The sequence below is a fragment of the Crotalus tigris genome, unplaced genomic scaffold, assembly GCF_016545835.1.
Source record: "Crotalus tigris isolate CLP2741 ecotype Arizona unplaced genomic scaffold, ASM1654583v1 scf7180000024461.2689607, whole genome shotgun sequence".
In the NCBI taxonomy this organism is placed as follows: domain Eukaryota; kingdom Metazoa; phylum Chordata; class Lepidosauria; order Squamata; family Viperidae; genus Crotalus; species Crotalus tigris.
Genome location: NW_024100631.1, coordinates 298,324 through 312,724, shown reverse-complemented (window position 1 = coordinate 312,724; position 14,401 = coordinate 298,324). Strand labels below are relative to the sequence as shown.

At 46.7% G+C, this 14,401-nt stretch overlaps 1 protein-coding gene across 2 annotated transcripts in view; it reads right to left on the bottom strand.

Annotated features, from left to right (window-relative positions):
* MMP17 (matrix metallopeptidase 17) overlaps window positions 1-14,401 on the bottom strand; it is a 71,697-nt gene that overhangs the window by 20,027 nt on the left and 37,269 nt on the right. The window lies entirely within an intron of this gene.

Sequence of the window (14,401 nt, the reverse complement as noted above, 5' to 3'; positions counted from 1 at the left end):
TTGAAGAATAGCTTGACTCCCTCTTCTTTGTGGCAACCCCTGAGATACTATCATGTCACCCCTGATTCTCCTGTTCATTAGATTAGACATCCCCAGTTCCAGCAACCGTTCCTTATATGTTTTAGCCTCCAATTCCCTAATCATCCTTGTTGCTCTTCTCTGTACTCTTTCTAGAGTCTTATCATCTTTTTTGCATCGTGGTGACCAAAACTGGATGCCATATTCCAAGTGTGGCCTTACCAAGGATTCATCTAGAACACAGAATAATACAAGGGACCTAGGAACTATTCTAGTCCAACCCCCTGCTCAAGCAGAACAAAATAGAATAGAATAACAGAGTTGGAAGCGACCTTGGAGGTCATCTAGTCCAACCCCCTGCTCAGGCAGGAAGCCCTATACCATTTCAGATAAATGGATGTCCAATCTCTTCTTAAAAACCTTCAAGGTTGGAGCATTCAAAACTTCTGGAGTCAGGTTGTTCCACTGATTAATTGTTCTCAGGAAATTTCTCCTTAGTTCTAGGTTGCTTCTCTCCTTGATTAATTTCCATCTGTTGCGTTTTCTCCAGCCTTCAGGTGCTTTGGAGAACAGCTTGACCTCCTCTACTCTGTGACAGACCCTGAAATATTGGGAGAATGCTATCATGTCACCCCTAGTCCTTTTCCTCATTAGACTAGACGGACCTAGTTCCTTCAGTCATTCATCCTATGGTTGATGCCTCCTGCCACCTAGTCTCACTCATCTACATATCCACACCCAGCTTCCGGTGAATGGCCTGTTCCTCCTTAACAAATGGATGTGTCAAGGCAGATTTGTGTACATTACTTTAGGTAATAAAATTCAATGACCTTCATGCGTCCTGGGCTGACATTTAATTTTCTCAACCAACTAAGAAAACATCTTGGATTACTGCCTCAGCACACGCCTCCATCTTTGATTTTCTACTTTGTCGGAACTGGCAGCTCATCAATTTGGAGACTCAATGGAGGGTAAGGAGAGATCTTAATATTAGCCGCGGCTACTCCATGCTGAGCAGACGAAAGGTGCTCTTTAGCAGATGGGGATACGCTGCACTCAGAAAAGGAGGGAAAATGGAGACAACACAAAAGGGGACCGAGTTGCAGGAACACAAAGAATCAAAAGGGCCTCTTCACACCACGCTTCAATTGTCTTAGCTCCTCTCTCAGGCTATTTACGGTTGCACCGAGTTGCTAATCATCCATAATAGGTTTAAGTAATGACGAGAATGCTGAAGCAACATTTGCAGGTCTAATGGAAGTTTTGCAGTGAGGCACCTCGGCCATCGCCATGACTACCTTGTTCAGCTTGGATGGAAATGAAATGTGATGGGACAGAACATGTGACAATCAGAACAAGGGACTAGAACTGGAACCAGGACTCCATCGCCACCCAGCCGTGACCTTTGCTATGGATAGGGCAGTGGTTCTCAACCTTTTTAATGTCGTGACCCCCAACCGGTCGTAAGTCGGGGACTACTCAACCGGTCGTAAGTCGAGGACTACTCCACTGGTGCAGCACCGTTTGCAGAATGGGGCTTTTGGCGGGCTCAGTAGGGCAGAGACAGCCTGGACAATTCCTGTTGGCTTTTGAAAGCCAATAGAATTAGACTCTATTCAAGAGAGTCTATTCTATTGGCTTTCAAAAGCCAACAGAATAAAAGGGAGTAGCACAGCTAAGGAAAAGGGGGGGGGGAAATGGCGGACTGCGTTGTTTGGCGACCCCCGTGAAATGGTCATTCGACCCCAAATGGGATCCCGACCCACAGGTTGAGAACCACTGGGATAGGGAATCTCTTAGCGTGCGATGGAAGAGTTTGATGCCGCTCTAAGCTCAGATCACTTCTCAGAAGAAGGAGCCTCACTGCCTTTGTAGATCTTCTGACTGGAAGATTCAGCATTTGACTATCCTCTCATCAGATGAACAGAATAACAGAGTTGGAAGAGATTTTGGAGGTCTTCTAGTCCAACCCCTTGCTCAGGCAGGAACCCTACACCATTCCAGACAAACGGCTGTCCAGTCTCTTCTTGAAAACCCCCAGTGATGGAGCACCCACAACTTCTAGTGACAAACCATTCCACTGATTAATTGTTCTCACTGTCAGGAAATTTCTCCTTAGTTCCAGGTTGCTTCTCTCCTTGATTACTTTCCATCCATTGCTTCTTCTTGTCCTGCCTTCTGGGGCTTTGGAGAATAGCTTGACTCCCTCTTCTTTGGGGCAACCCCTGAGATATTGGAACACTGCTCATTTCACCCCAGTCCTTCTTTTCATCAAACTAGGCATATCCAATCTCTGCAACTGTTCTTTGTATGTTTTAGCCTCCAGTGCTCTAAAGTCTCAGAGGTGGAGTCCTGTGGGAGAATGTGGTCTGGATTCCCAGGGAATGCATCCCATAGAAATAAGAGACGGCGAAGTTTAGATCGTTTGGTTGGGAGGAAAAGAGTTAAGAAGGCTCTTCCCAGTAATTCTCAGAATACATCTTTAATGGTGCCAGCAGTTGCTTGAGTTTGGCAAGATTGAGGTCAGTGCAGGAGACGAGTAGATCCAATTTCCCCCCCCCCCCCGTTGAATTCCATTGACTCTTATTTAGTGTCATTGCACTGTTGACCATCAGTTGACTAGGTTATTGTGTATTTATGCTGCAAGCTATACAAATGGTCCTGATTCTTTGCGCCTGATATCAGACTCAAAAAACCAAGAAGACATGCAGAGTTATATCTAGTCAGTTTCCTGCATTGTTTTTCTCACCTACAGACAGAATCTTGCCAAACTAAAGCAACTCTATGCATCTTTAAAGATGTACTGTGAGAACTTCCACACTGGAGCCTTCCTGACTCTCTCCCGTCCAAACTTTGCTATCTCTTATTCCTCTGGAATGCACTTCCTCCCTCCTGGGAATCCAGACTATATTCCACCACAGCCCTTGGCAGAGCATTATTATTATTATTATTTTTCAAAATCAGCTATTTTAAAATCAAGTGAGGAACTTTCTAACAATTGCATCCGATCATCCAAGGCACGGAACTAATTACAGTGTAAGCTTTAATAACCCACCTGATGCTTTTATTAGCTCCCCGAGACATCTTCCTACATTTAGCCAAGAATTCCAGCTAGGAGGGCTTCTTTGGAACTGTCCAAGGTATCATGCCCCTCTGTCCCAGGTATACAAGCATCTTGCACTCAGTTTATTCAGCTGAAACCTGCATCTGTCTCAACCAATCTGGGCCTGACATGAGATGCCGCGGGCTACCTGAGCAAGCTTCAAGCGTCCACAGAAGAGGAGGCAAGCCCATTTGCTAATCTCAGCGTTCACATCATGCAAATGTGCTGTTCTTCAAAACATCTGTCTGAGATATTCCAGCCTATGGAAGTACCTGCAGTGCAGCTATTTTCAGCTCCATAAACAGCGGATGGTCGATTACTATGGGATTGACTCTTTCTTTAGGAGGCAAAGACAGCTGCTTCTAAAATAAGCAAGACTTGCTGACTTCTCCTAAAGGTAGCATCTATGCTCCCTTTAGAGAAAGCGCGTGGTCTCGACTCAGCAAAGGTTGGCTTTCGAAAGAGGTCTAGAGGCTAAATCGTGCAATGAGCAATTGAGGGAACTCGGTATGTCTAGATTAAGAAAGAGAAGGATTAGGGATGATATGATAGATATCTTCCAGTACTTGAGGGGCCGTCACAGAAAATTGAGGGTCAACTTATTCTCCAAAGCAACAGAAGGTAGGAGAAGAAGCAACGGATGGAAACTGATCAAGGAGAGAACCAACCTAGAACTAAGGAGAAACAACCAACCTAGAACTAAGGAGAAACAACTAAGGAGAACAATTAATCAGTGGAACCGCTTCCCTCCAGAAGCTGTGGGTGCTCCATCAATGGAGGTTTTTAAGAAGACATTGGACAGCCATTTGTCTGGAATCGTATAGGGTTTCCTGCTTGAGCAGGGCGATGGAGTAGAAGATCTCCAAGGGCCTTCCAAATCTGTTATTCTGTTATCATCAAAGACAGATCCAATCTAGAACTAAGGAGAAATTTCCTGGCAGTGAGAGCAATTAATCAATCCAGAAGTTATGGCTGCTCCATCTCTGGAGATTTTCAAGAAGAGACAAGACTCTTACCTAGCGCCAATTTATCCAGAATGGTGTACGGTCTCCTGTCATGGTTAGGGGTTTGGACCCCCAAGGTCCCTTCTAAACCTGTTATTCTATGACATCCTTCTCACGGCATTTCCTCCTCCTTTCTTTCCTTCTATAAACCCAAATATCGCTGTTATCTCGACTGTCACTGTATTTTAATCTTCTGCTTATCCTCGTCTCCAGAGAAGATGGTAATTGCTGTGGCAACAGGAATTTTCTTTACTGATGTCCAGGATGTAGCAAGCTATCGAACTGGTAGGGCTGTCATCGATCTAAGCTTTCTATGTGTTCAATATCCCCATTAACTTCTCTCTTTGCGATGACTGGTGTCAGGAGGCAGTGTCAGGTTAAAGCACGACTGTCTGATTGCTTCATATCTTAGCTGTCCCCAAGAGGGAAACTGGGATATGATAGCGGATCATTCTCCAGCTCGTATCCATCCATCCCTCCTTCCCTCCCACCCACCCACTTCCACCCATGTCTTTGGCATTCAGGTGTGTGTGCCACGGATTCAATCATCCCGGCACTGATGGTGCACTTGGGGGTGAGTGGGGGGTAGGGAGAAACGCGAGGCAGCGTTTTGCTTCTAAAAGCAGGGGCCTGTTATTTATTTAGTGAGTTTAGAAAAACGGTACGCTTGCTTCCCACCAGCGTAACGAGTTTGGGACGCTTCCAAGGAGAAGTTAAAAACATTCATCAGCTCCGCCTGGAAACAGATGGGATGCATGCAAATGCCAGTTCCCACGAATGTCCTTGCAGGCTGATGTTGGACTATGTGGTTTGCAGTTGAGGAAGGGAGGGAGGGAGAATGTGAGAGGGAGGCAGGGAGGGAGGGAGGAAGGAAGGAAGGAAGGAAGGAAGGAAGGAAGGAAGGAACGAAGGAAGGAAGGAAGGAAGGAAGGAAGGGAGAAAGGGAGAGAAAAGTGACTGCATGGGTGACAGAAATTAGGTAGCTAATTTGGTCCTGATGTCACTTGACAAATCGCCTCTGGCAGGCCAACCTGTGTTGCCCTGTCAATGGTCGAAGCCTGGCAGAAAATAATTGCCTTGTCTCAGCCTTGCTAATCACAGCAGAAGCTTTGGGATGTTGCTGCATCAAGGCATTTTCCTTCCTTGTGAAGCCTTCCTGGAAGGAGGCGACAGGTCGTCCTTGATTTAAGACATTCCTTCAGCCCCCCCCCCCCGTTCACAGTTGCCATCATCGCCATCCCCATCCCCACCATCTTCATCACATCAACTTTTCAAGTAAACAAGCACCATCTTGCACCATGAAACACAGCATCTGTGTCCAACTGAGCAGTTTTCACGTCTGCATTTATTGCAGCACTCTTCCAATATTTGAGGGGCTGCCACAAAGATGAGGGGGGGGTGTCACCCTCTTCTCCAAAGCAGCTGAAGGCAGGACAAGAAGCAATGGGTGGAAAATGATCAAAGAGAGAACCAACCTAGAACTAAGGAGGGAGGGAGGAAGGAAGGAAGGAGGAAAGAAGGAAGGAAGGAAAGGAGGGAGGGAGGGAGGGAGGGAGGAAGGAAGGAAGGGAGGGCAATGGAAACCAATCAAGGAGGGAAGCAACCTAGAACTAAGGAGGCAGGGAGGGAGGGAGGGAGAAAAGAAGGAAGGAAGGAAGGGAGGGAGGGAGGGAGGGAGGGAGGGAGGAAGGAAGGAAGGAAGGAAGGAAGGAAGGAAGGAAGGAAGGAAGGAAGGAAGGAAAGAAAGAAGGAAGGGCAATGGATGGAAACTAATCAAGGAGAGAAGCAACCTGGAACTAAGGAGAAATTTCCTGACAGTGAGAACAATTAACCAGTGGAACTGCTTGCCTCCAGAAGTTGTGAATGCTCCAACACTGGAGGTTTTTAAGAAGAGATTGGACAACCTTTTGTCTGAAATGGGATAGGGTCTGGAGGTTCGACTATAAGACCTCCAGCATCCCTTCCAATTCTGTTCTTCTGTTAGGTTCTGTGTCTTGCCATCTTTGCTTCGGCCTCCCACATGGGCACTTGAAATCTATATTAAACTGGAAGCATGTAGACAACCGTGTGGGAGGCTGTCTGTAGAACATGGCTGCACCACTGTAGATGCTTCTCCCGCATCATTCACACTCACAACGAGGCTGGAAAAAGTGGCCTGCAACCGGTCCTCACGCTTCATGACCATGGCGACACCCCCTATGGCAGATCAGGAGTTTTCTTACACAACTGTCCCTTATTGTGACGTCTCCCCGGCTCTTCCAAGTTCTGGGGAGATGTGGGAAGCAGGAGAGGGTGCAATGAAATTTAGCCGAAGCGGAGAAAACAAGGAAGGGTGCATGCAGCTTTTTGGCCTGAGACTGCACAACGACGCCTGGCCTTTTATGCAAGAACAAGCACTTTGTATCGGCAAGAATATCATCCAGATATTTATTTTCTTCAAAGCGGTGGGCAGGAGGAAATTTTGCCAGACCAGAGATGATTCCCTCGTCAACTTGATTTCTTGGTCCAAATTTCCTGCGGAGGATGCTCGCCTCTTTGTCACCCTCCAGTTTGACCAATGCAAAGAGAGCTTGCCTCCCTTCCATCCACCCCGTTCCTTTTTTTGTGCCTTTGGCAATGTTTCCAATCTTGTATGTGTTCTGGCAAGGATTTCCCAACCAAGCTAGGAACTGTGCCCATTAATTAGAAGGACGCATATGGAAGGGGCTCTTGTTTTTCAGCCCCTCCCCAGCATGAGTGGATCCTTTGATTTCTTCGTTTTGCTCCAAAGGATGATATCCACCTCTTTACGGAGAGATCAACAGCTAGTCATTCTCAAGAAAGGAAAGACAGGAATTCTGGAATGAGCTGAAATACCGGAATTCTGGAATGAACGGACACCCAGATGATTCAACTCAAAGCCTACAAGCCTGCTGTTTTATCTCAACAAATTTGAAGTTCCAGTATTGGCGAGAATAACTTTCTCTCAATAAAGGAGAATATTGGCTGCTTAGGGTTGAAATGGACTTTCGTGGACCATAAGAAAGGTCGAGCGCCAAAGAATGGAGGCCTTTGAACTATGGTGCTGGAGAAGACTCCTGCGAGTCCCCTGGACTGCAAGGTGATCCAACCGGTCAGTCCTAGAGGAGATCAACCCCGAATGCTCTTTAGAAGAAGTTGAAACTCAAGTACTTTGGCCACCTAATGAGAAGGAAGGACTAACTGGAGAATAGCCTAATGCTGGGAAAGATGGCGGGCAAGAGAAGAAGGGGACAACAGAGAATGAGGTGGCTGGATGGAGTCACTGAAGCAGTAGACAGTAGGACTCAGAAGATAGCAGAGGACAGGAAGGCCTGGAGGAACGTTGTCCACGGGGTTGCGATGGGTCAAACACGACTTCTCAACTAACAACAAGAACAAGGGTTGAAATGTGAGGTCCTTGGTGCGCTCTGAGCTTGGTGGTTTTCTTGCAGACCTTTCACTAACTAAACCAGGTAACATCATCAGTGGTAGAAGGGAGTGGGCTTTGTGGAGAGGAGGAGGAGGAGGAGATGGTGGTGGTGGTTGTGGAGGAGGAGGAGTGGTATGAGGTCCTTGGTGGTCTCTGAGCTTGGAGGTTTTCTTGCAGATGCTCCATGACCCAACTAGATAACATCATTAGTGTTAAAGGGAATGGGGTGTGCAGAGAGGAGAAGGGGAGAAAGGGGGAGAGGAGGAAGAGGACTGTGGGGTCCTTGGTACTCTCTGAGCTTGGTGGTTTTCTTGCAGACGTTTCATGAACCAACTAGGTAACATCATCAGTGCTCGAAGGAAGTGGGCTTTGCAGAGAGGAAGAGGACTGTGGGTTCCTTGGTGCTCTCTGAGTTTGGTGATTTTCTTGCAGACTGTTCAATCTGAATTCTTTAAGGAGTCTTTACAATGCCTTGGTAAGGCCACACTTAGAATCCTGCATCCAGTTTTGGTCACCATGATGTAAAAAAAAAAATGTTGAAAGAGTGCAGAGAAGAACAACAAAGAGGATTAGGAGACTGGAGGCTAAAACATATAAGGAACGGTTGCTGGAATTGGGTATGTCTAGTTTAATGAAAAGAATGATGAGGGGAGACATGATAGCAGTCTTCCAGTATCTCAGGGGCTGCCCCAAAGAAGAGGGAATCAAGCTATTCTCCAAAGCGCCTGAAGGCAGGACAAGAAGCAACAAATGGAAACTCATCAAGGAGAGAAGCAACCTGGAACTAAGGAGAAACTTCCTGACAGGTGAGAACAATTCATCAGTAGAGTAGCTTGTGTCCAGAAACTGTGGGTGCTCCAATGCTGGAGGTTTTTAAGAAGAGCCATTTGTCTGAAATGGCATATGGTGTTGGACTAGAAGACCTCCCATTCTCTTATTCTGTTATTCTTGCCAGCAGGATCATTTCTCTTGCCACCAGACTCAGTTTCTCTAATGGCGAAGGACGAAGACCTGGCTTTCAACCATCCTTTGATTGGTTAATGCCCCAAGGGGTAGTTGAACTCTATTCCAAAAAGTCCATTGGAGACACAGATCCCACAGCTCTGCTGACCTCATCTGGGTGGACATAAGGGAGACGACGTTTGCTGCTCCGCTTTCTATACCATCAGAGTCTGAGCAACCTCGTCAACAAAGCTGGAAGTTGTAAGACTGACTTAGGGGATGCCCGATGGCTTACGTGGTGCATCCCCGATGTCTGAATTGCAACAGGTGTGCCTCAGTATTCCGCCATCTGTGAATCCTACCAGCTTGTTGCTCAGGGTTGCTATAGCAATTGCTTAGTGTTCACTATTTTATCAATCCACTGCCTTTGTTTCACAGCTGGCCTTGCAAGGGAGGTGCAAGATCTCAAGAGATTCAGTTAATAACCAGTTTTCTCCCCTCACTCTTTTTCTTTCATCTCAATTATTTTTTTAAAAAACCCAACTTTGGGTTGAGGAAGGAACCTGGGGGCAGAGAAGGTAGAGGAAAAGGGCTGGAGAAGTGGCTCCTATAATCTCTCTCTCTCTCTCTCTCTCTCTCCTCTGTCTCTCTCTTTCTCTCTCTGTCTGTCTCTCCTCTGTCTCTCTCTCCTCTTTCTGTCTCTCTCTCATCTCTGTTTCTCTCTCTCTCTCTCCTCTCTGTTTCTCTCTCTCTCTCCTCTGTCTCTCCTCTCTGTCTCTCTCTCTTCTCTTTCTGTCTCTCCTCTCTCTCTCTCTCTCTCTCCTCTGTCTCTCTCCCCTCTCTCTCTCTCTCTCTCTCTCTGTGTCTCTCCTCTGTCTCTCTCCCCTCTGTCTCTTTCTCTCCTCTTTCTGTCTCTCTCTCATCTCTCTGTCTCTCCTCTCTCTGCCTCTCCTCTCTCTGTTTCTCTCTCTCCTCTGTCTCTCCTCTCTGTCTCTCTCTCTCCTCTTTCTGTCTCTCTCTCCTCTCTCTCTCTGTCTCTCCTCTGTCTCTCTCCCCTGTCTCTCTCTCTCTCTCCTCTTTCTGTCTCTCTCTCCTCTCTCTCTCTCTCTCTCTGTCTCTCTCCCCTCTGTCTCTTTCTCTCTCTCCTCTTTCTGTCTCTCTCTCATCTCTCTGTCTCTCCTCTCTCTGTTTCTCTCTCCCGCCCTCTCTCTCCTGTCTCTCCTCTCTGTCTCTCTCTCTCTCTCCTCTTTCTCTCTCTCTCTGTGTTTCTTCTCTCTCTCTCTCTCTCTCTCTCTCTCTCTCTCTCTCTCTCTGTGTGTGTGTGTGTGTGTCTCCTCTCTCTATCTCTCTCTCCTCTCTTTGTCTCTCTCTCTCTCTCAGATAGGCTGAGATTTCCTTCAAACTAGGAGCACTCTCAGTTCTTCTTCTCAAGTAGGAGATGGTCCCGCTTGGAGTCAAAAGACGAAGTTCTGTAAAGGGCTGTGAGGGGGAAAAAGGAAGAGACGCAATCAAGGCAACAGTCAGATCAATCAAATCCGAGTCCAGGGCAGAAAAAGTAATTTGAAGAAGCGCCTCAGACTTGACCTCCCTTTGGTCTCTTGATCATCAAGGCAAGGAAAGGCGAGACAGATTCATACTCGCAGGATTCGATTACAGTAATCCTATAATCACAGTAGCATTAGTCTCCATAACTTGGGCTTCCTGGTCTGGTCTAGCTCGAAAGCTGACGGTTTCTTATTTAACTGAAATTGTACCAATTGTGGAGGAGTCGACAGCTGCTGCTAGCCTTTTGCTAACTACAGGAGGCCATAAAAGTAGGTCCTGTTTTCTCAATGGACTCATGGAAAACTGACCTGTGTTAGAAAAACAATAGCCTTTTGCTCTTAAATTCCCATGCACAGCGTCTCCTTAAACCAGCTCCTATCAGGATCCTACAGGCCAGCCAAATCCTAACTCCAATGCATTGATTGGTCGTCTATTTCAGGGCTTTTCAAGCAGTGGTACGGGTACCACCTGTGGTACATTGGCCCCTGGCAGGTGGTACATGACCATCCTAGAAAAGGGGTAGCGGGGAAGAGGAATGAGATGAACCGGTGGCAGCACCGCACAAGCCTGAGCGAGAGATGGCTGGAGCTGCAGGGCTGTCAGGGCTCAGTAGAAGCGCCAGGATCAGTGCCGCTTTCCAGCTTCTTCGGGGCTGTCAGGGCTCAGTGGAACCGCCAGGATTAGCACCAGGTTCCAACTGGAGCTTGGTGCTGATCCTGGTGCTTCTGCTGAGCCCTGAAGAAGCACCAATCAGCTGGAAAACAGCACTGATCCTGGCGCTTCTACTGAGCCCTGAAGAAGCACCGATCAGCTGGAATGTTGCAGCCTCTCCAGGGTCTTGTGATTTACATTCAGATGCCTGGCAACTGATTCATATTTATGACGGTCACACTGTCCCAGGGTCATGTGAAGTGCCCAAAACCTGCTGCAACCACCCAGCAGACAGGGGGGGAATAAAAACCAAACACCCCCCCACCCCTGCTGCCAATCCTCAACAGAAATGCTCACAACAATGAAAACCTCGGACAGGAGGAAGAGCGCTGACCCTAAACTCAGCCCTCTCTGAACACCGTCCTCCTGTCTAGCTGGAGATTCCACCACATTACAATTTCAGATCTTCAGCAGCCGGCCTTCTCCCGACATTGTTGATAGGTTCAAGAACTGCTTTTAAACCTGGAGGCTCTTCCCCACCCCACCCCACCGCACCCTGGTTATCCAATTAGCCATGTCCTTTGAAACACGGCAATTTCCCAGTTATGTAGACTAATTGCCTTCCTCAGCTGAGAGGACCAGTGCTTGCTCTGCTGCATTGCTCCCTCCAGCAATTCTTCTTTGCAACATAAGGGTTTCTGGCAGGTTCCAGCAGTGATTCATCTGGATAAAGACATTTGTGGATAGCCTCTCGCAGAGGAAAAGAGAGCACAAAATGGATAGTTTCCAACCCATCTGCTCTCCTAGGCTTCATCTTCTAGGAATTGGTATAACAATAACAACAAGAACAATAATGGAGTTGGAAGGGACCTTGGAGGTCTCCTAAACCAACACCCTGCTCAGGCAGGAAACCCCATAACATTTTAGACAAATAGTTGTCCAGTCTCTTCTTAACAAACTCCAGTGTGGAGCATTCACAGCTTCTGGAGGCAGGTTGTTCCACTGGTTAATTGTTCTAACTGTCAGGAAGTTTCTCCTTAGTTCTAGGCTGCTTCTCTCCTTGATTAGTTTCCATCTGTTGCTTCTTGTCCTGCCTTCAGACGCTTTGGAGAATAGCTTGATTCCCTCTTCTTTGGGGCAGCCCCTGAGTTATTGGAAGACGGCTATCATGTCCCCCCTCGTCCTTCTCTTCATTAGACTAGACATACCCAATTCCAGCAACCGTTCTTTACATGCTTTAGCCTCCAGTCCCCTAATCATCTTTGTTGCTCTTCTCTGTACTTTTTCTAGAGTCTCAATATCTTTTTTACATTGTAGTGACCAAAACTGGATGCCGTATTCCAAGTGTGGCCTTACCAAGGCCTTGTAAAAACTCCTGAGAAAGATGGTAAGAAATTTGGGATCAGCTGTCTCACAACCGTCGGATGCTTCCTTGCATCCCAAATTCTAATTCTAGATATAAGGAAACAACAATCAAGTTGGGATTTTGTTGGATAACTTGCGTATCCCTTGAGAAGGGTCCATGGTCATCAAAACCTACTCTGGAGTCTCTACACGTTTTGTGGATGAAATTAGGAAAACTAAACTGTGTCATAACTGGGTCCACAGATTCATTTAGACCCCTCTTGTTTCTTCTGATGACAACAATCCTCCAGGATTTTTGAACGAATTATTTTCTCCAAGCCTGCCTAAAGATGCCTGGGATCAAATTTGGGAATTTTGCAAACAAGGAAGTGTTGATGTAACTGAACTACGACTCCTTCCTCAGAGGCAGAACCTGTGTTAGTCATCGTTTTATTACAGCCACTAACTTACATTTTGTACCATTGTTGTAGGAGGTTGCAAGATTCAAATTAAAATGCATAAACCCGTTCCCGGAAGCTTAATGGAAGTAAATAAAATGGTTCAGATTACTAAACGCCACGACTCTGTTAAAAAAAAATAAATCTAAATACTTAAAAGGAATGTTCTAAATTATAAAACTACTTTGTACGTGTAATGCTGAAAAGCGGACATACTGAATGACTGTAGGAGAGAGACGGAGATTAGATGTAGATATTCAACCCAAGTCACCTCACTGCAGAATTATCAGCCTCTTGGGTAAAGCGGATAGGAATTATAATCAGGTGAGCTACCTCAACTGTATTGTAAAGCTACACCGGTGGAATCTTGCAAGGCTGAAAGTACAGATCCTCCATGGTCTCCTTTACAGCCCGAGAAACTAGGGAGGGTGTTTTCTAAGACCCTTGCCTCACCCATTGTCCTTGCTGCAAGCTAAGTGTTCCCTTCTCTGACCATTTCTTTGGAAGCATCTCTTTGAAAAGTCTCCCAAAGTCTTTCCCACATACCATAACCATCTGCTTTACAGCCCGAGAAACTAGGGAGGGTCCCTTCTGAGTATTCTTCTCCACCTATTATGCAGCTCTGGGCTGTGCTGTCTCTTATCTGACTCTTTCCTTGTGTCAGAAGCCAATTATATTTCATCTCTAGTTATCGACTATAGAAAACCCCATTTCTGCCTTCTCTGGATTCTGTCATACGATGAAGGGGAAGGGGGGTGTGAACAAAGGGGTTCACTTCCTTCGGTACAACTTCAAAAGGGACTGATTGTGGATACCACCAAAAGGACTAACCATAACAATGGGGCTATTACCTTTCATGTACTCCTCTCTGAAGTCTCCCTCCAGCCGGCAGTAAGGAAAAGGGGGTGGGAGTGTAATGCCTGAGACTGTCGCTGGAAGAAGGGGATGATTGGGTGGGGCTACTGGAGAACCCCTTAAAACCTTGAATGGGAGAGCTTAGACCCCAAGTCCTATCTAGAACGCCTGCAACCATTTTCTCTTAATGAAGGATGCCTGTTGGAAGAACTATTCCAAGAGTTCTGTCTTCTTAAGATGCAAAGTGGGGTGGGTCCTTACACCATGGCAGCATCTCTTCCCCCATCTCACAAGATCTTTGTCACATTCCCTTTACAGCTGCCTCCTTTACAAGATGAGAAACTAGGGAGGGTCCCTTCTAAGCATCTTTCTCCATCCATTATACAGCTGTGGGCTATGCTGTCTCTTATCTTACCATTCCCTATGGAGCTTCTCTTCTATATTTGTCTCCCAAAGTCTTTCTCACATACCATAACCATCTCCTTTACAGCCTGAGAAACTAGGGAGGGTTCCTTCTGAGTCTATTTCTCCAGCCATTATGCATCTGAGGGCTAAGCAGTCTCTTATCTGCCCATTTCCTTGGGAATATCCCTTCACTCAGTCTCCCAAGGTCTTTTCCACATAGTATCACAAAGGTGTAAAGCTCTTCACTGAGTGCAGTAGCAATAGCAATAGCACTTAGACGTATATACTGCTTCACAGTGCTTTACAGCCCTCTCTAAGCGGTTTACAGAGTCAGCCTTTTGCCCCCCACAATCTGGGTCCTCGTTTTACTGACCTCAGAGGGATGGGAGGCTGAGTCAACCTTGAGCTGGTGAGGATCGCACTTCTGGCAGTCGACGGTGAGTTAGTCTGCAATGCTGCTTTCTAACCACTGCACCATCATGGCTCTTAATGGACAGTAATCTACCGCACTGGTCCAATGAAGGTTGGTAGAACAATGTTTGTTACTTTCTAGTCTAGCACTGCTTGTGTCTAGCCTAAGGACACCCAGTTGACTTCTAAAGGGGGGGGGTTAGACCCCCCTTTCTAGCATCTTCTAAGAGGTTAA